Source organism: Ovis aries, chromosome X (genome assembly GCF_016772045.2).
Source record: "Ovis aries strain OAR_USU_Benz2616 breed Rambouillet chromosome X, ARS-UI_Ramb_v3.0, whole genome shotgun sequence".
NCBI lineage: Eukaryota > Metazoa > Chordata > Mammalia > Artiodactyla > Bovidae > Ovis > Ovis aries.
Window position 1 is genome coordinate 39536068 of NC_056080.1, and position 19167 is coordinate 39555234.

Below are 19167 nucleotides of genomic sequence, written 5' to 3' on the forward strand. Positions count from 1 at the left end.
GCCCGAGGCGTTGGAGGCCTCTTGCTTCCCATCTCTGCCCTGGGTGAAGACTCAGGTGTCCAGAGATACTACTACTCCTCTAGGTGTGAACCAATAATGAAGGTGCTGGATGAGAAGAATTTTGAGGTGTGACTTTTCCAGACCGCGCACATTCATTAAAAAGCAGCACAGATGATATAGTTTCTTTTCTGATTCTCAAAGTGATCGTGTCTTTTGTAGAGAAGTTAAAGCTACAGAAAGATTCAAAGAAGAAAAAAAAAACTGTATCTTAGCACCAAATCATTGTCAACACTTTCAGATGGTTCCTGCCACTCATTTTTGTATATTTATGAACATATACATATAGATTCAAATTTTCAAATGTATATAGTTTTGAAACAAAGTTGAGATCATTCTGGCAATATACTTTCAGAACATCTCTTTTCGCACCTTGTGTCATGTGTGAACACTTCTGAAAAGGACCCTGTGAAGGCAGAGTGGGTAAGATGGGTGGAATCAAGGAAAGAGAGGAAGGTGCGGGTTTTTTCAGCTGCGGGCTTCCCTACCCACCTCCCCGCCCTCATCCCACCCCGGCCCAGGACAAGGTTGTTCCTGCGTCTCTGGGAGGGAGAGTGAAACCATTAGCTTGGGGTGAGGGCAAGGAAGAATCCCTCTTCGGCGTCATTCATTACCTTCTTGGAAGGATGGGAGCCTCCTAGCAGCAGCGGGGGGCGGCCCTCTGGTCTTGCCCCACCCCCACCCCATTGTGATCTAGGACCCCACAGCTGCCCCCTCCTTGTGGCTTGTGTGTGTGTGTTATGTGTGTGTAAAGGGGGCTGTCTCTCAGAGGGACTAAAGGGTGGCTTCTAGCTTCTTGAGGCTCTCCAGTGCTGGGGGCAGGGCACTCATGGCTGAGGTGCTTCCTGCCTCTTGAGAAACAAGCTGCCTTTTGGCTGTGACCGTGGTGCTGATGACCCCCATTAGCTGTTTTCCTAGAAGTGAAAATGCATTTGCTCTGAATTCTGTCATCCCCTGTGACCCAGGGCTCTCTGAAGCAACGCCAAGAGCACAGGGCTGGCCACCAAACGGAGCCCTGCTAACCTGCCCTTGAGGGCACTTGGACTTGATGCCAACCTTGTGAGTACACCACCCACCTCCCTCCTCCAGCCACCTGCCAAAGTTCTTGAAACATAGGTTTGATGCTTCCCTGGAAGGTGGTTTGTTCACTCATTGGTGCCAGTGAAGGAGGCCCTGCTGGGTCATAGTGATTAGAATGAGAGGGACCCAGGTTAGAGCCCCAGCTCAGACCTTAACTTGCCACCTTGGGCAAGTTAGTTAACCCCTGTATGTTCCAGCTCCTTGAATGGAAAATGGGCCTACTTCACAGAGATAGATGCTCCGCAGATCAGTTCAATTCAGTTCAGTCGCTCAATTGTGTCCAACTCCTTGCGACCCCATGGACCACAGCACACCAGGCTTCCCTGTCCATCACCAACTTCCGGAGCTTGCTCAAACTCACGTCCGTCGAGTTGGTGATGCCATCCAACCATCTCATTCTCCTTCGTCCCCCTCTCCCCCTGCCTTCAATCTTTCCCATCATCAGGGCCTTTTCTAATGAGTCAGTTCTTTGCTTCATATTGGAGGTTCAGCTTCAGCATCAGTCCTTCAAATGAATATTCAGGATGTTTTAAATTACCTACATTTGGCTTGGCATCTATCAGTGTTTGAACACAGCAGGTACTCAGTAAGTGCTCATCATTGTTGTGTCTTAAATTTACTCCTCATAACTTTTGGCAAAGAATGTTTTCACCCCATTTTACAGAGGGGGCAGCTGAGGCTCAGAAGGTTAGACAGTATTTCAGTTATTTACTACCGTGTAACAACCTCCCAAAGCTTAGAGGCTTAAAACAACATGGAATGATAATGAACAAATGATAATTTCTCATGAATCTGTGGATTAATTGGGTGGTTCTCGGGCCCCAGGTGGTATCATCTGGGGTTTTTCATGTGAATGCAGTCAGCTGGCAGCTAGATTCGGCTGGAAGGCCAAAGAGGGCCTCTCGTGTGTGAAGTCTTGGTGCTAGCTACTGGCTGGGCTGCCTCAGTTCTCTTCCTCACATTTTCACCAGGCTAGCTTTGGGTCCTCAAGCAAGGCAGTTGACTTCCAGGATGGAGTGTTCTGAGAGGACAAGCTTCAGCATGCAAGCACTTTGCAAGCCTCTGCTTTATCTCGTGCTTGTTTATATCCTCATCGGCCAAGGAAAGCCACATGCCTAAACTCAGAGTCAGCGTGGGAGGGGCAACATGAGGGCACACACACTGGGAAGCATGGCTAACGGGGATGCCCAAGTAACAATCCACCAAAAAAGGGGGGGGGAGCTTGTCTAGGATCCCACAGCTGTTGAATGGCGTAGCTGGGATTTGAACCCAGGTCCGTCTGACTCCAAAATCCATGCTTCTCTCTCAAAGCATGGCTGAGGCTGACTTTATGGCAGGCTGGTGTTTGTGACCATCCCCGGCAGAGTTGAGTGGCGATGTGATTTTCCATCTTATCTTTAGCCCACCCCTACCCGAACACTCCAGGATGTCCTTGAACCTCTCTTGCTCACCTGACAAAAGGGAGAAAAGCATCTTTTTTCTGCTGGGCCCCCCTGCCCTTCTCCCTTCCATGTTAACTACAGAAAACTACACTTACTTCCTTCAGAGTCCCAGCCAGGGCAGTGGTGGCCCCATCACTTGTGGACTCTCCAACCACAGCGGCATCCTGTTTCTGCTGGCCTCAGGGTACACACTCTCCCTGGACCTCTGTTCTATTTTCACGGTACCCTTACTCGGAAAGCAAGGGTCATGGGAACAAAGACAGAGATAAGCCCAAGTTTACAGCACATTGTTGCCATCCCAGTGGACTTCTAGTCTACCCACCAGCTGGGCCATCTCCTGAGATAGGCCTCCTACCCTCTGCCCCCGTCTACACTCAGCTGATGTGAGTTGGCTCCATGGTGATGACTGCAGGAAGCCAGTCTCTCTGGCTCCTGCCTGCCTCTGACTAAGTGAAGCCCTGGTCAATTTCACCCACTGACGGGACCTGAACGCCCAGCCCCTAGGTGAGAAGCACCCTTCCATTTACGTTGTTACATAGTATTTATACAGTAGGTCCTTGTTGGTTATCCATTTTAAATATAACAGTGTGTACTTGTCCATCCCAAATTCCCTAACTATCCCTTCCCTCCGTCCTTCTCCCTGGTAAGCATAAGTTCCTTCTCTAGGCCTGTGAGTCTGTTTCTCTTTTGTAAATAAGTTCATTTGTATCATTTCTTTTTTAGATTCTGCATACAACAATATCATAAGATATGTCTCTTTCTGTCTGACTGACTTCACTTAGTATGACAATCTCTTGTCATCATCTCTTGACCAACCTAGACAGTGTATTAAAAAGCTGAGGCATCACTTTGGTGACAAGGATGTGTTTGGTCAAAGCTATGGTTTTTCCAGTAGTCATGTACGAATGTGAGAGTTGAACCATAAAAACGGCTGAGCCTGAAGAATCAACGCTTTCGAATTATAGTTCTGGAGAAGACTCTTGAGAGTCCCTTGGACAGTAAGGAGATCAAAATAGTCATTCCTAAAGGAAATCAGTCCTGAATATTCACTGGAGGGACTCCAATACTTTGGCCACCTGATGTGAAGAGCCAACTTGTTGAAAAAGACCCTGATGCTGGGAAAGATTGAGGGCAGGAGAAGAAGGGGATGACAGAGGATGAGACAGTTGGATGGCATCATTGACTCAATGGACATGAGTTTGAGCAAACACCAGGAGACAGTGAAGGACAGGGAAGCCGGGCATGCTGCAGTCCATGGAGACCCAAAGAGTTGGACATGACTGACTTAGTGACCGAACAGCAACAATCCATGTTGCTGCAAATTCTTTTTAATGTCCAGCTATCATCTCCTGTAGGAGCCTCAGTGCCCCCAGCCTGTATTTGTGGAGTCTGAACTGGGTCCACAGCTGTTCTGCCTCCGTGTGGGGCCAAGGCTAACAAAAAGCAAAGCCTCTGGAAGAAGAGGAAGTGTTCTCTGGATGCTGAATGGGAGACCTTGGAGAGGTATGTGTCTGTGTGGGAGGTCTGTGACTTGCACCCAAGGAAAGGTCATGGTCAATGGGAAAGCCTTTGATGGGAGACAGTCTGAGTTGGAGCCCAAGACTGTCATCACACAACTACCTGGGATGGATGTGGGACCCTCCCTCTGTCAGACCCAGCCAGCTCTCCTGGGGTAAAGCCAACAGACTGATGTCCTGGGATGCAAGCTCCCAGGAAGTGGGCCACCATGCATGACGGCTCTAGACTCCCTGGTGTCCTGTGTGGTCTGGCTGGGGAAGGCCAGGGAAAATCTGGCAACTGAGCTACAACGGCCAGAACTCTTGGCTCTGAGCAACAGGAAGCAATTCTGGTTTATTTAAGCAGAAAAGGACTTTATCAAAAAGGTCTTGGTGAGTTCACAAAATAACCAGGAGGCCTGGAGCAACTGAGTTTGGAAAGCAGGCCAAAGGCATCTGCATAGCGGTCAGGACCACGGCCAAAGTCAGGCCCACCCAGTGACCATCCCATTGCCAAATCCAGGACACACCGGCTTACACTGCCACCTCTGGACATGGATATGGTACCTGTCATCCCAGGAATGGAATGTCATTGCCATGGTGACTGCCACCCTCCATCAGAATGGACTTCTGTCCTCCGTATATCTGAGCATCACCAGCTCCTGACTCCAAGTCTTTGATGGGGCATCTGATTGGCTGAGCATAAGTCAGGAGCCCACACTAACTACAGTGGTAGCTGGGAAAGTGACTGGATAGCGTTTTTCACTTCTCTGGTGGTAGGCAACTAGCAAGATGGGGAATTTCTCAAACACGGTCGTGGGGGTTGGATGTGGGTCAGCCTTGTACTTCTCACCTGGAAAACTGTAGAACAGATGTCTCCAGGGAATGCTAGAGGATCGTATGTCTCCAAGGACAACCCGGGCTTGTCTTCCCTTCCTCCAGATATTGATGCGGGTTTGTGTGTCTGTTTGTGTGTGTAAGGACAGGAACACAATACACAACATGGCGTCAGGAACGCTGGGTTCGATTCTAAGTCCCCGAGCCTCAGTTTCATGTCATAGCCTGCTGTCCAGCCTTTGAGCATGCAGGAGGTATGTGGTAGCTTCTACTATAGTCTGGGTCATTGGGCTAAATTAAGATGTCCCTAAGATTGCCAAAGCCCCAAATGGAATGGGGCCATTGGTTCTGTGTATCAGATGAAAGCACAGGTTTTGGAGTCAGAGAGATCGACGTTCACTAGCCATGTGATCTTGTACATGTTCCTTAACTTCTCTGACCCTTAGTTTCTTTGCCTGCAAAATGGAGATGAGGTGGCAGGCACTCAGCCTCCATTCCAACCTGGTCCTCTGGCACATTCATGTTTTGCAGCGGTTGAAGGCTAAAAACTACAGTTCCCAGACACCTTTGCAGCTGGGGCTGCCAAGGAGAATTTGATTCCAGCAGTTAGGTGCACTTGTGCGAGGTTAGGAAGGCAGCGCTGAGGAAGAGACCACTTGCCTGCTGCTCTGGCTGTTGCTGCTGGAGACAGTGTGTGTGTATGTGTGAGAGAGACAACATTGTAGTGTTTGATTAGTCACCAGCTTTGTGGGTATTGAGAAGTGTTGTGGTGGCACTGGCTTCCTGACTTTGGAAGGCAACTACAACAGTGTCCTCTTGGAAGCAACATCTCTGTGGCTGGCCCCTCCCTCTCCACCTTCCTGGTGATGGCGGAGATGGTGGCAGTCTTGGCAGCCCAGCTCAGTGGTGTTACGGCCGTCTAGAACCTGCTCCAATGATTTTGTAATCACCTAATTTCCTGTATTAAATCTCTCCTGGCTTAAAATAGCCGGAGAGGTTTTCTGTTTCCTGCAACTGAACCCTAACTGCTATAGGAGTCACACCCCATTGCTCACAGTTTTTAGGATGAGATGAGGTGAGATGGGGGGGGGGATTGCTACACAGCTTTGTAAACTGTAAAGCCTTTTACATCTGTGAGGTGTTTTTCAAGGAAGGGTACCCCTTTTGTTGGGCTTCCCAGGTGGCTCAGTAGTAAAACAATCTGCCCGTCAGTGCAGGAGATGCAGGAGACCTGGGTTCGATCCCTGGGCTGGGAAGATCCCCTGCAGGAGGAAATGGCTACCCACTCCAGTGTTCTTGCCTGGAGAATCCCAGGGACAGGGGAGCCTGGCGGGCTATAGTCCACGGGGTCGCCAAGAGTCGGCCGCGACTGAGCACGCAAGCACATCCCTTTTGTCAGGGGAAACTAAACATGATAGAACCCTTGTGACCAGCCACTTGTTTACACGTTCTTTTACCTTGAACTGCTGGAGCAGGACACAGCCTGAAAGAATTTAGGTAATTTGAGTGGGTCACCTGCTTTCGGAGGCTGAAAGGGTTCTGCTGTGGATTCAGGGGAATTCTGCCTCTCTGTCCAAGGTTAGCGCAATGACTTGTGTGCCACAGCAGCTGGGATAGGTGGGCGGTGTCCTGGTGTGAGCCTGAAAATTCAGCTACCACAGGACTCCCCCTACCCATGCCTGGGATCCCCCATTAACTCACTAGTTTGTGTTAAAGCCCACTTTAATTCCTTACCTCTCCAAGTTGAATCTCTGTATTTACAAAACGTTCTCCTCCCCTCCTATCAGGTCTGAAGGATCTCCCTTTCTGTGGTGAATAACATTCTCATGGTCATGGCATTTGCCCCTATTTCCTGCCACAAAATGAGGACTCTCTGTGGGGTGAGGGGCCAGCCAGGTGGCCCTGGGGGCCGTGAAGCTGGGAGGAAGCTGGGCTGGAGCTTGGCTGCCAGAACAATCCAGGCTCCACTCCAGCCCATCAGGGGGCTTGAAGCTGAGTGGGCAAGATAAACCGTTTCAGTGGTTTTTAGGAGCCCTAATCAATTACGAGGCAGGGCAAAGCCCTCAGGGACAGATAAAGCCAGCCCCGTGCTCCAAGCCCAGTTGGAGCCAACGTTTGTGTGGTTTGAACTTTCGTGTGGTTTGGAAAGTCCGCCCGCCTTTGCTGGAGTGGATTACTCCGTTCCCAAACTGCAGTGCAGTGACGCGAATGGTCCTGGACCCCACAAACCAGCCCTGAATGATGTAGGTAGCTGGTCCTCTGTCCCCGCAGGGACCTACAGGCTTGGGGAAGAGAGGCTGGGCGTGCTATACCCCTGGTTCTTGCCGGTGGCTCGGGGTTTTAGAAACACTCCGTTGCCGGAGGCAGGCGAGACCTTTGCTTCAGGGAGTTGAGCTGCTCCAGGTTTGCTTCTCTGCTCCTGCTTCCAAACTAAAAAGCCCACTAATCTGCCCACTTTCAGATTCCATCTTCACCACGGCTGCCTCCAGGACACATAGTTGCCCCGCGCGGGGGAAGCCCAGGACACTAGGGACACCGCCTGGAGCCTGGGCGCATAGCACCCAGTTGGGTTTTTTTGTTTTTTTCTCCTTCCAGCTTGAGGTTTCTTGTTTAACCTCTAAGGTGCCAGAAGATCTGGAAGGCTCACAGGCAGGTCTGTGGCCGGCTGGGGAGAGGCTGGGCACCGCAGATACCAGCACCGCCAGTGGGCACTCCATGTGTCAGTGTCTGCAGTGCTTGCGTGCGGCAGAGCAAGGCTGCCCGGTGAGGTGGATGGACGCTGGGCTGGCAGGCACCCATCTGACAATGCTGCGTCCCCTGGGAAGCCAGTGCCAGCCTGTGGGGGCCACAGCAAAATAGAATCAGGAACAGGTGCTGCCTGGGAGGGAAACTCGGGCGCCTGGCAGAGCTCAGTGATGCTCGCACCCTCCAGGGACCTTCCTGCCTCCACAGAAGGTGGGGACAGAGAGAGGCGAGCATGGAGAGAGAGAAAGGGAAGTGGGAAGAAATTGGTCACGGAGGAGGCTATTTTTATTCTTTGCTACAGCTGCACGCATTGCTCTGACCAACTAGGCAGAGAAAAATCAGACTGGTTCCTGCTGAAACGAACCTTAAACTTGGGGTGGGGGGCAGGGAGTGAGAGGTGCACAGGAAAAGGGTGAAGAGGGGAGAAATCCCTGAGGATACAGCACAGTCTCCAAAAAACTTCACTGCACAAAACACCACCCTCCCCCCACCCTCTACTACCCCAGATGCCTCAGCCTTAACCATGGCTGCCAGAAGTGGGCCATCCTTTGTCTTCTGGGTGACACCTTGGGCAAGACCCAGTCAAGATTAGGCATTTGTTCATCACTGTCTTCTGCTGTTGGGCCTCGTAGAGGCTTATCTCTTCCAGCAAGGGGCAAGACTCCTGGGTGCTGTCAGTTACCACGGTCACCCTAGCACCCGGTTGGTGTTCAGTCACTCAGTCGTGTCTGACTCTGCGACCCCATGGACTGCAGCACGCCAGGCTTCCCTGTTCATCACCATCTCCCAGAGTTTGCTCAAACTCATGTCCATTGGGTCGGTGATGCCATCCAACCATCTCATCCTCTGTCGTCCCCTTCTCCTGCCCTCAGGCTTTCCCAGCATCAGAGTCTTTTCCAATGAGTCGGCTCTTCTCATCAGGTGGCCAAAGTACTGGAGCTTCAGCATCCGATCCAGCAAACAATGCTTCCAGTGAATATTTAGCGTTGATTTTCTTTAGGATTGACTGGTTTGATCTTGCTGTCCAAGGGACTCTCAAATTTCCCTTGTGCCCATTTGCAGCCAAACCCACTCTTTAACTCTCAGTATTGGCCGCCACTGATCTGCTTAACTGGCAAATGTCCCAAACAGGAAACTGTTAGGGATCAAGGCCCTAGAGTGAGACTCTTGAGGCCCTGATTGTCTAAGTCAGCAGTTCCCAAAGTGTGTTCCAAGGATCTCTGTAGTACCCCAGACCTTTTCAGACTGTCTTTTCTAACTACAAGCTCCATTTTCTTCATATACTTCAACCAAAACCACATATCACAGCAGATTGGATATTAAAGCAGCTAGGAGAAAGCAGCTGTCCTCTATGAAGCCAGCTACTAATGAGGTTTGCAAAAATGTATAACAATGTCACTTTTCTCCCTAATTCTTTCTTTCTTTTTTTTTTTTTTTCAGAAAATACAGGGTTTTTTCCATTAAATTGTGCTAGTGATGTTAACATGTATATTAGTTATATATTGCTGTGTAACAAATAACCCTAAAAACTTAGCAGCTAAAAACAGCACACATTATCTGTCAGTGTCTGTAGGTCAGGAATCTGGGAGCAGCCAGCTTAGCTGGGTGGTTCTGGCTCAGAATCTCTCATGAGGCTGTAGTCAAGGCATGGGCCTGGGCTGCAGTCATCTCAAAGCTCAACCAGATGAAGAAACAATCCACCTCTAAGCTCAGTCATGTGGCTGTGGGCAGACCTCAGTTCCTTGCCATGTGGGTCTCTTCTTGTGACATGGCAGCTGGCTTCCCCAAGAATGATTGAAAGAGAGCACGCAGGACAGAAGCCACAGTCTTTTTATAATCTGATTTTTGAAACAACGTTCCATCACTATTGTCCTGTCCATTAGATTCAAGGGGCGGGAAATCCTTAAGGGTGTTGGTGACAAAGCAGGGATTACTGGGTACCATCTCAAAGACTGCATCCCACTCATTTAATAAGTTCATTAGTGTTATTTAATATCAGTTAACCAATAGGAAAAGGAGTACGTCAAGGCTGTATATCGTCACCCTGCTTATTTAACTTCTATGCAGAGTACATCATGAGAAACGCTGGGCTAGCAGAAGCACAAGCTGGAATCAAGATTGCTGGGAGAAATATCAATAACCTCAGATATGCAGATGACACCACCCTTATGGCAGAAAGTAAAGAGGAACTAAAAAGCCTCTTGATGAAAGTGAAAGAGGAGAGTGAAAAAGTTGGCTTAAAGCTCAACATTCAGAAAATGAAGATCATGGCATCTGGTCCCATCACTTCATGGGAAATAGATGGGAAAATAGTGGAAGCAGTGTCAGACTTTATTTTTCTGGGCTCCAAAATCACTGCAGATGGTGATTGCAGCCATGAAATTAAAAGACGCTTACTCCTTGGAAGAAAAGTTATGACCAACCTAGATAGCATGTTGAAAAGCAGAGACATTACTTTGCCAACAAAGGTCCATCTAGTCAAGGCTATGGTTTTTCCAGTGGTCATGTACGGATGCGAGAGTTGGACTGTGAAGAAAGCTGAGCACCAAAGAATTGATGCTTTTGAACTGTGGTGTTGGAGAATACTCTTGAGAGTCCCTTGGACTGCAAGGAGATCCAACCAGTCCATCCTAAAGGAGATCAGTCCTGGGTGTTCTTTGGAAGGAATGATGCTAAAGCTGAAACTCCAATACTTTGGCCACTTCATGCGAAGAGTTGACTCATTGGAAAAGACTCTGATGTTGGGAGGGATTGGGGGCAGGAGGAGAAGGGGACGACAGAGGATGAGATGGCTGGATGGCATCACCGACTCAATGGACATGAGTTTGAGTGAACTCCAGGAGTTGGTGATGGACAGGGAGGAGTGGCATGTTGCAGTTCATGGGGTTGCAAAGAGTCAGACACGACTGAGCGACTGAACTGAACCAATATTTAAAACTTTTCTCCATTTTTAATTATTAATATAGGAAATATTGATAGATGGGTCAGTATAAACAAAAGCCTTCTGGAGTATTCAATAATAAAAAAGCAAATGGGTCCTAAGATCTAAACATTTGGAAACTGCTGGTCTAGGTGACACAGGGAGGTTAGTCTACCCACCTGCCCATTCACCCATCCATTTATCCATTCATCCATCTGACCTTCTGTCCATCCATCCATCCATCCATCCATCCTTCTATCTACCCATTCATCCATTTACCCATTCATCCACCCTCATTCTTTCATCTGTCCTTTCATGTATCCATTCTTTTATCCATCCATTCATCCACCCTTGCATCCATGTACCTATTCACCTATCAACCCATACAGTCAAAAATGCTAGGCTAGGGCTGGCACTTTAACAAGATTGCTAGTGACTGCCCTATGGAATTTGTAACATCTTAACTGATGAAGCAATTAACAATAAGATAAATTTAAAAATCATAATGTCAGGTTGTAATCCTTTGAACCCCCAAAGCCCAGAGCCCAGGGAAGCAGGTACTCTCAAATTGGCACCATTTGGGGGGTGACATCATTCGTGGCCGAGACTGAGGTGGAGTGGGTCCAGATTGGAGGGTCCAGGGAGCAAGGAATGTGTAGCAGCTGTGGTCAGATGGCCCGAGGCCCTGGTGGACCAGAACGCTGTCAGGTTCTTCATGCCTAGTTAATTGGTGACTGCGGGACTCAGGGTAGAAGACCCTGAAGTGCACAGTTCCAGTTTCTTGGATCAGTTCCCTTCTCAGTGGAGAGTCTCCTTCTCAAGCTGACTTAACATGCCCTGTCTTTAACTTTGATCCTGCACACTGCCCCGTGGTTTGCAGTGTCCCCTGTGAGTCCCCAAGCCTGAGAGGCTCCCATTTGAGAGTCCCCAGGGAAAATGCTGTGATTCATGAGAAGGGCCTCAACCTGTCACCCCCAAATATGTGAAAAGTGGGCTCTTTTATCATCTTGTCACTGACACCTGGGAAGTTTGAGCTGGCAACCATCCAATAGGAGGAGGTAGGGGAAGTCTGGGGCAGATGCATAAATGATGGTTTTCTCTACTTCAGAGACTGGCTTCACCAGCCCTGCTCTAAGGGGCAGCTAAGGTAGGAGCCTCCCTCCCCCTCTTCCAGCCCCTGAAAGCCACTGAACATTTTAAAGAGGAAATGTGCACCCCGCCCCCACACAACATGCTTTCACGGTACATTGTACCCTCAAGGAGCAGGGTAGCGTGAATCAGGTACATCTGCTCTCGGCGCTGTTGCTCCAGCCCAGTGGGCTCCAGAGAGACCAGGCCAGGCCTCTTTAGGGCATATGTCAAGGATGCTTGTTTGGAGAGCAGGGGTGTCGCTTAAAATGTGGCCTCTCTTTTTCATGATGGTTCCTTGGTGGCTTCAGGCCTCAGGTTTGAACGTGGGTTGTGTCTTAGCAAACTGCTAAAACGATGTTAATTTGTTTGCATAACTTCTGTGCCAGTCCAGCTCCCTCTTTGGGTCTTGAGCCCTTTTCAAGAGACAATGGGTGTTACCTTTGGTTTCCAGCCTCGTCATGGATAAAGTTGGTGAACCAATAATAACCAGCTCAGGTTCCCCTGATATCAGGGATACTGCCCCAGAGCAGCAGTATCAGGATCACCTGGGAACTTGTTAGGATTGCAAATTTGGGGGGGCTCGCCCCAGACCGACTGAGTCAGGATTTGGGAGTGAGGGTGGGGCCTGGGAATCTGTATTTAGACTAGTCCTCCAGGTGGGCTTCCTGGTGGCTCAGACGGTAAAGAATCTGCGTGCAACGAGGGAGACCTGGGTTCGATCCCTGGGTTGGGAAGATCCCCTGGAGAAGGGAATGACAACCCACTCCAGTATTCCTATCTGGAAAACCCCGTGGACAGAGGAGCCTGGCGGGCTACATACAGTTCATGGGGTCACAGAGTCGGGCACGACTGAGTGACTTTCACTTTCCAGGTGATTCTGATGCCCTTTCAAGTTTGAAAGTCACTGTTTTGTGAAGAAAATTATTCTCATTTAACAGATGAAGAAGATGAAGATCAGAGGGGCTAAATCGTGCAGCCAGCAAGTTGGGTGCCAGGACTTCAAACAGGTCTTTCATGAGAAGATCTCTAGTTTTTTCTTTTGTCTCTTCCACTGCCTCCCTCCCTGTCCTCACTCCTCCATGCTCTGTCCCAGGAGGTTCTCAACTTGGGTTCCCAACTAGGTCATGTATTGACATCATCTGGGGAGCTTTAAAAAATAATATTGGTGTTAGGCCTCCACCCTAGGAAACGGACTCTGCAGGGTGTGACTTCAGCATCTGTACTTTTTATTCCCTCTTCACAGGCAGCCTCACCGAGATTCCTCTGCCATTCCAAATGTTTCTGATGCATGCATTTGCACTAAGGTGTTAGTTACTGGGTGTGTTACCTTTCTCAGGATATCTGCATTTGAAAAAAGAACCAAGGACATGAAATAATGAATTGCATAAGCATCCTAGAGAGTGGGAGAGACCAGCTTTTGATCTTCTTTCTCCCACTTGCAGCAGATTTATTGCTCTCACGTGTCCTGCTAGGAATCTACCCAGCAGTCTTGGCTGAGATTTCTGAATACGCCTTGTCATTTTGAGAAGACTTTTGGGCTAGAACACCAATGGATCATTTTTGAATGCCCTTAAGCCATCAAGCTTGCCTACAGAGGGCTGAGTTTCCCAAACGAGTAACAGCCAGTCAGTTTCATTCTAACTAGGAAGCAAAACCAAACTTATTCCCCCCAAAATGTTTTGTTTGTTTGTTTTACCATTTAATGATGAATCCTCCCCGACTAGACTTTACCAAGTGCCCATTCAAACAAACCCAGCCACAGAAATGGAGGTGGTATGTCTGTAAGTTAGAGTCCTTGCCCAGACTCTAACTCGATCAAATTGCAGGAGACCTTTAGTGTGGTTAATTCTAGGACATAACAAGATTTTGATGTTGATGCCCCCTTTTAATTTTTTAATTACATAAACTTTGTTTTAATTAAAGTATAATTGATGTACGATATTATATTGTTGTAAACCTTTGATTTTTACAAATGAAGAAAAATAGAAGCCACCCTAAAATGATTTTTTTTTTTTTTTGAACTGCAGCTACATCTCCAGCCTGCTTCCTGCACCTGGTCGGGGACACAGCGCTTCTCCGCCTTCAGGAAACAGCCCACTTGTCAGCAGCTGGGCTCCCAGGAACAAAGGCCTAGGTTCATTACCACAGTATCGACCCTGACACGTTGCGCTCGGGCCACCTCCCCCAGAGTTCCTCAATTCACACCCCAAATGAAGCGTAATTGGACCTGGACATCTTTGAAGTCCCCCGAGCAGCTTGCCAGCATTTTGAAATGTCCTTGATTTGCATGGTGAAAACCTGGCTGGAGGTGACTTTTTTTCTTTTCCCTCATCCCACGGTTTTAAAGACAGAATGATTTTAAATGACATTCCCCAGCCAAGGGAGAGTTACCATGGAAGAAATAACAATTCTCAGCGCCCCAGAAAGAAAAGGCAAAAGAAGTCCCAGGTTTCGCTGCATCTCTCCTGTGCCCCTTTGCTCGATTTCTGTCCTGTGAGGGCCGCGCCAGGGTTTCCTCTCAACCTGTTTCCCAGTCCCCAGACCTGAAGGGCTGACAAGGATCCAGGAAGCTTGGCTGGGAGTTTCTGCAGGCCGGCAGGTTGCTGTCAGACCTGAAGCAAGAATGCGAGCCCCACTACAGGCCGGTGAGTTGATGAGGGAGGCTGTGTGTGGATCAGAGATCGGATCGTTTATCTTCCATTTCAGCCAGGGCCACTCTGCGGGGATCACATGCTCCTAGAAATCAGCACATCCATGCCTATGTGCCCTGAGGGTCTAAAGCTTGGTGATTTCCTGCAGCCCACGGAGAGGTGAGCCTGGTGGAGTCATGCCTGTTGCCTATGCGGGCGTTGGTCAAGCCCGTGAGGAGTTTGGCAGTCTGTTCTGCTCTGGGTTGTGGCCTGCCTCTGGTTTGCAGCCACCCTTCAATTCCTCTGCTTCTGTGAGCTTCCTCAGGGGTAGCCATCCTCTCAAGCAAATGATCCACTTTCCCCTAGAACTTTCTGTGAGAAAGAAAATATCCTCCATCTGTGCCGAGATGTGGTTAGTGCAACTGAAGAAGTGAATTTTCAATCTTATGTACTTTAGGGGGAATTTTTTAATGGAAGTACAGTTGAATGACAATATTTCAGGTATCCAGCAAAGTGATTCACGTCATTTTATTGAAATAGTCACATATGGCTAATGGCAGCTGTATTGGACAGCACAGGGACAGATGACCAAATAGAACCCAGAGTGGATGCCCCAGTTTGGGGGAGGTGTACAGTATTGACTACCCCAGAAAGACCATCAGAAAAAATTTGATTAAGCAAAGCATAATTTATTAGACCTACTTCAGTATGGAAAAGGACCCCTATGACTGAATGCTAGTAATGTCTCCCAGCAGGGACATTGGGGAAGGGTATTGATTCAAAATCACTGGGTGATTTTGAAGTTGGGTCTTTCAAGGCAAAAAACTGACTGGAACTGGGGAGAGTTTATGACAAAGTAGTTTTGGATCAGGGAGCAGAGCAAGGCAGAGGTCTTGTAGTAAGTCTTGATGAACTAGCTGTTGGTCTTGATAACAAGCTATTTTAGTTGTTTCAGTCTTATCTTCCAGAAGCAAGTATTTCTTAGAGCAGAGAGCTGTTATTTATGCTTGTTCTCAGTACGATTTAAACATGGGGATCAGAAAGCATGCCTGGTCCCAGAATTGTTTAACATAGAGACAGAGAATAACAAATTACCCCTAAATGTAGTCACTTAAAACAATAAACAGTTGTTATCTCACAGTCGCTGAAGATCAGGAATTTGGGAGCAGCTGAACTGGGCGACCCTGGCTTGGGCAGTCCCCGTGCCGTGGTAGCCAGGATGTCGGCCGGGGTCACCAATGACCATCTGAAAGATTTGCCAGGGCCGCAGGATGCACTTTCAAGGCTACTTTTTTGGTTGGCTGGTGAAATGGGGTTGGCTGTTGGCAGGGGAGCTCAGTTCCTTGGTGTGTAGGCCCCTCTTGTGGGGCTACTAGAGAATCCTCACGGTGTGGAAGCTCTTTTCCCCTAGAGCAAGTGATCTGAAAGAGAGCCAGACAGAACCCACAGTGTCTTTTATGACCTAACCTCAGAAATCTCACTTAATCATTTCTAAGATATCCTATTGGTTAGACCGGGCAGCCTTGTTCAACATAGGGGGAGGGAATGATGTGGCTACAGTTCTCCGTGGTAAGTGGGGGGAGGGGGCCCTGGTATAAGAGGGTGCCGAGTTTCCTGGGTTTCAGAGCAGAAACACAGCTGCAGCAGGTCTGGCTGGAGCTATTGGGGAAGGTCAACCCACTGGCTGACCCAACCTTACCAGTTACCATCGCTATGTAACAGATAACGCCAAAACTTTGTGACTTCAAATAAGCATTTTATTATGCTCATGGACTCTAAGGCTCAGGAATTCAGAGAGGGTACAGTGGGGGATGGCTTGTCTGTTCTCCGCAAGGTCAGGCCTCAGCAGGAAGGACTCAAAGCCCAGCCGTGAGAGTTGGAGGCTGGAGTCATCTGCAGGCCTGGGACATATGGACATATCTGGGGCCTGGGCTTGTGTGGTGGGGGGGACTCAAAGGCTTGAATGGTGGACGGAGTGCCCACAGGTGGCCTCTGTATGTAGCTTGGGCTTCCTCACAGCATGGTGGCCTCAGCATGATGGGACTTCTTAGGTGGTGGCTCAGGGCTCCCAAGTGTGATTGTTAACTAGCAAATAAGGTGGCAGCTGCGTGGGCTTTTAGGACTCAGCCTTGGGAGTCACCTGGCATCACGTCCATGTCCAGTGGAAGTATTGATTGAAGCCGTCACCAGCCTGCCCAGACTTAAGGGAAGGGGGCACAGACCCAGTTTCTCAATGAGAAAAGTCACTGTCACATTGTAGAAGAGCACGTGGGATAGGTGACATGGTTACAGCCATTCTTGGAAAATGTAGTCTGCTGTGCACATCAGTTTCCCAAGGCTTTTGACTTTGATGGATGGGGGTTGGGGAAATGTGGGGCCTGGGTACCCGCCCCCTCAATGCCCCCACCCCCCCAACCCCCCCCCCCCCCCCCCCCCCCCCCCCCGCAACAGGCATCTTTGTTACATTGTGCTTGTTTCTTCCTGATCATGGGTCACTGATCCAAGTCTGAGCTGAGTGGGGTCACACGAGGAAGAAGACATGAGCCCAGGAGAGGGTATTCTCCACACAGGTCCTTAGAACAGTGTCCCAGACTGTGGGGCCAGAGATAGCCCCACCACATATTGTGTGGCCTTGGATAAGTGGCTTATTTCTGAATTGGGAATAATAAGCCCTGCACTGGTATCACTGTGGGGAGCAGGTTAGATAAGGTATGCAGTGCACAGTAGGATGCCTGGCACATAGTGGGTATTCACATAGATGTGAGCTATTATAATGACAGCTTCCCTGGTGGCTTAGACAGTAAAGAATCCGCCTGCAATTCAGGAGACCCAAGTTGGACCCCTGGGCCAGGAAGATCCCCTGCAGACAGAATGGCTACCCACCCCAGTATTCTTACCTGGAGAATTCCATGGACAGAGGAGCCTGGTGGGTTATAATGATATATATTATTATCCCACCTGAGTTCAATCATCTGTGCCACAGTATTAGTTATAGATATCGAGGTAACAAATCACCCTAAAACTTAGTAGCTTAAAACAACAGAAGTCATTTTTTCCACTCTCTTGGTTTCTCCGGTGCAGAAATCAAATCTGAGGCTTGGCTGGGCAGTTGTGGCCCAGCATCTCTCTGAAGGATGCCCTCAGAGGCCGCCAAGGCTGCAGTTGTCTGAAGGCTCCGCTGGAGCCACAGCATCCACTTCCAAAGTGGTTCACTCCCGGGGCTGGCGAGCTGGTTCTGGCCGCAGGCTAGGGGTCTCAGTTCTCTCCACACGTGCCCTCCACAGAGCGTCCTCATGCCATGCTGTCTGACATCCCCTAGGGCAGGTGTCTCCAGGAGGGCAGAATCTGGGTCTGCCTTGGCCTTTGCTCTATCTCCAGAGCTTGGCCTGGCTCAGAGCATGCTGGGAGAGTTGGAAAGACTGAGAACTGCCTTAGCTATTCTTCCCTAGACCCTTGACATTTTTCTGCAAGGTCTTTGCATGCCTCCGCCTAGCTCAACAGTGAGCTCAAGGTCTCAGAGAGAATCCCAAGGTTGTGGAAAGGAAAAATGAAGGAGAGACAGCCGCCAAAGCTCAGGGCCCAGCTATGCCTCCTTACCAGAAACTGTCCTCCCAGAGCTTGACCTTGGGCTTCTGAGTGCATTCTAAGGGAGTTTACATTCATGGAAACCCAGAAAACTGTTCTCCTTGGCCGAGAGCTGTGCAAGCCCTGAGAGAGAGAAGAAAGTGCGTGGGAAGGAGCTTACATCCCACTGAGAGTAACCAAGGGGTTGGGGGTTCCAGCTGCGCCAAAATGTCAGAGTTGCTGTCTGGCTTAAGTAGCAGATGCAGAGACCCTGAAGTACAGAAGCCGGTTCTGGGGCATCTGAGCAGGAGGGCTGGGCTGTGAGGGCAGGGCCAGAGGAGGCTGGAAGTCAGGGTGAAAGCAGAGCAGTAGGGTAACGGAGGCAGCCGCGAGGAAGAACAGGGGTCTGGGGTGGGAAGAATGAAGCAAGGAGCCTGCAGGGTTGTGGACAAAAGTCAAGAGGAGGACTTCCCTGGTAGCATAGTGGATAAAAAGCCACCTGCCAATGCAGGGGACTCGAGTTCGATCCCTGGTCCAGGAAGATCCCACATGCTGCAGGCAGCTAAGCCCATGCACCTCAGCTATTGAAGCCTGCATGCTCTAGAGCCCGAGCTCTGCACCAAGAGAAGCCACTGCAGTGAGAATCCCACATACTGCAGCTGGAGCAAAGCCCCCGCTCGCCGCAACTAGCAAAGCCCACGTGTAGCAAGGAAGACTTAGAACAGCCAAAATAAAAAAATAGGTAAATAAATATTTTTAAAAGTAAGTTATTAAAAAAGTCAAGAGGATCTGAACCAAGGCAGCAGCTCTGGGAACAGAATGTAAGGAAAAGCGAGAGGCAGGTTCCAGAGATATTTAGAGGTAAACTTGACCAGATTAGATGGCCAGGTTGGGTTAAAAAGGAGGAGGTGGGGACAGTGCTTGAGTGGTTTTCCCTCTGAATGTTCTTTCCCTTTGATGTTCAGAAGCAGCAGTGCTGTAAGGAGGCTTAAGGTGTTTGCTTAGTGTCCTGGGACCAGAAAGAGAACCCAGCAAGTCTGGGCCATGGCAGAGTGTGACGTCATTCACAAGGGTCTGGCTGCAGAGCCCCACTGCTGCTAATCTCCCCTGCGACCTGCCGGCTCGATGTTCGAGCTCCCAAGCCCTCACACATATATCACTATCTCATTTAATTGTCGAGGCAGAAGTGGTTATTCCCATTCTACAGGTGGAGCAACTGAGGCTTCTAGGCTCAGAGAGGTATGATATCTTTTCTAAGGTCAAGA

The 19167-nt window shown here is 49.3% G+C and overlaps 1 long non-coding RNA gene across 11 annotated transcripts in view; it reads left to right on the forward strand.

The window, feature by feature from the left end:
• Window positions 1–19167, forward strand: part of LOC121818302 (uncharacterized) — an 89678-nt gene that overhangs the window by 59478 nt on the left and 11033 nt on the right. For all 11 annotated transcript variants that reach the window (XR_006058358.2, XR_006058356.2, XR_009598775.1 and 8 more), the window contains one exon: window positions 13736–14353. This is a non-coding gene — a long non-coding RNA (uncharacterized LOC121818302). The remainder of the gene's footprint in view (window positions 1–13735; window positions 14354–19167) is intronic.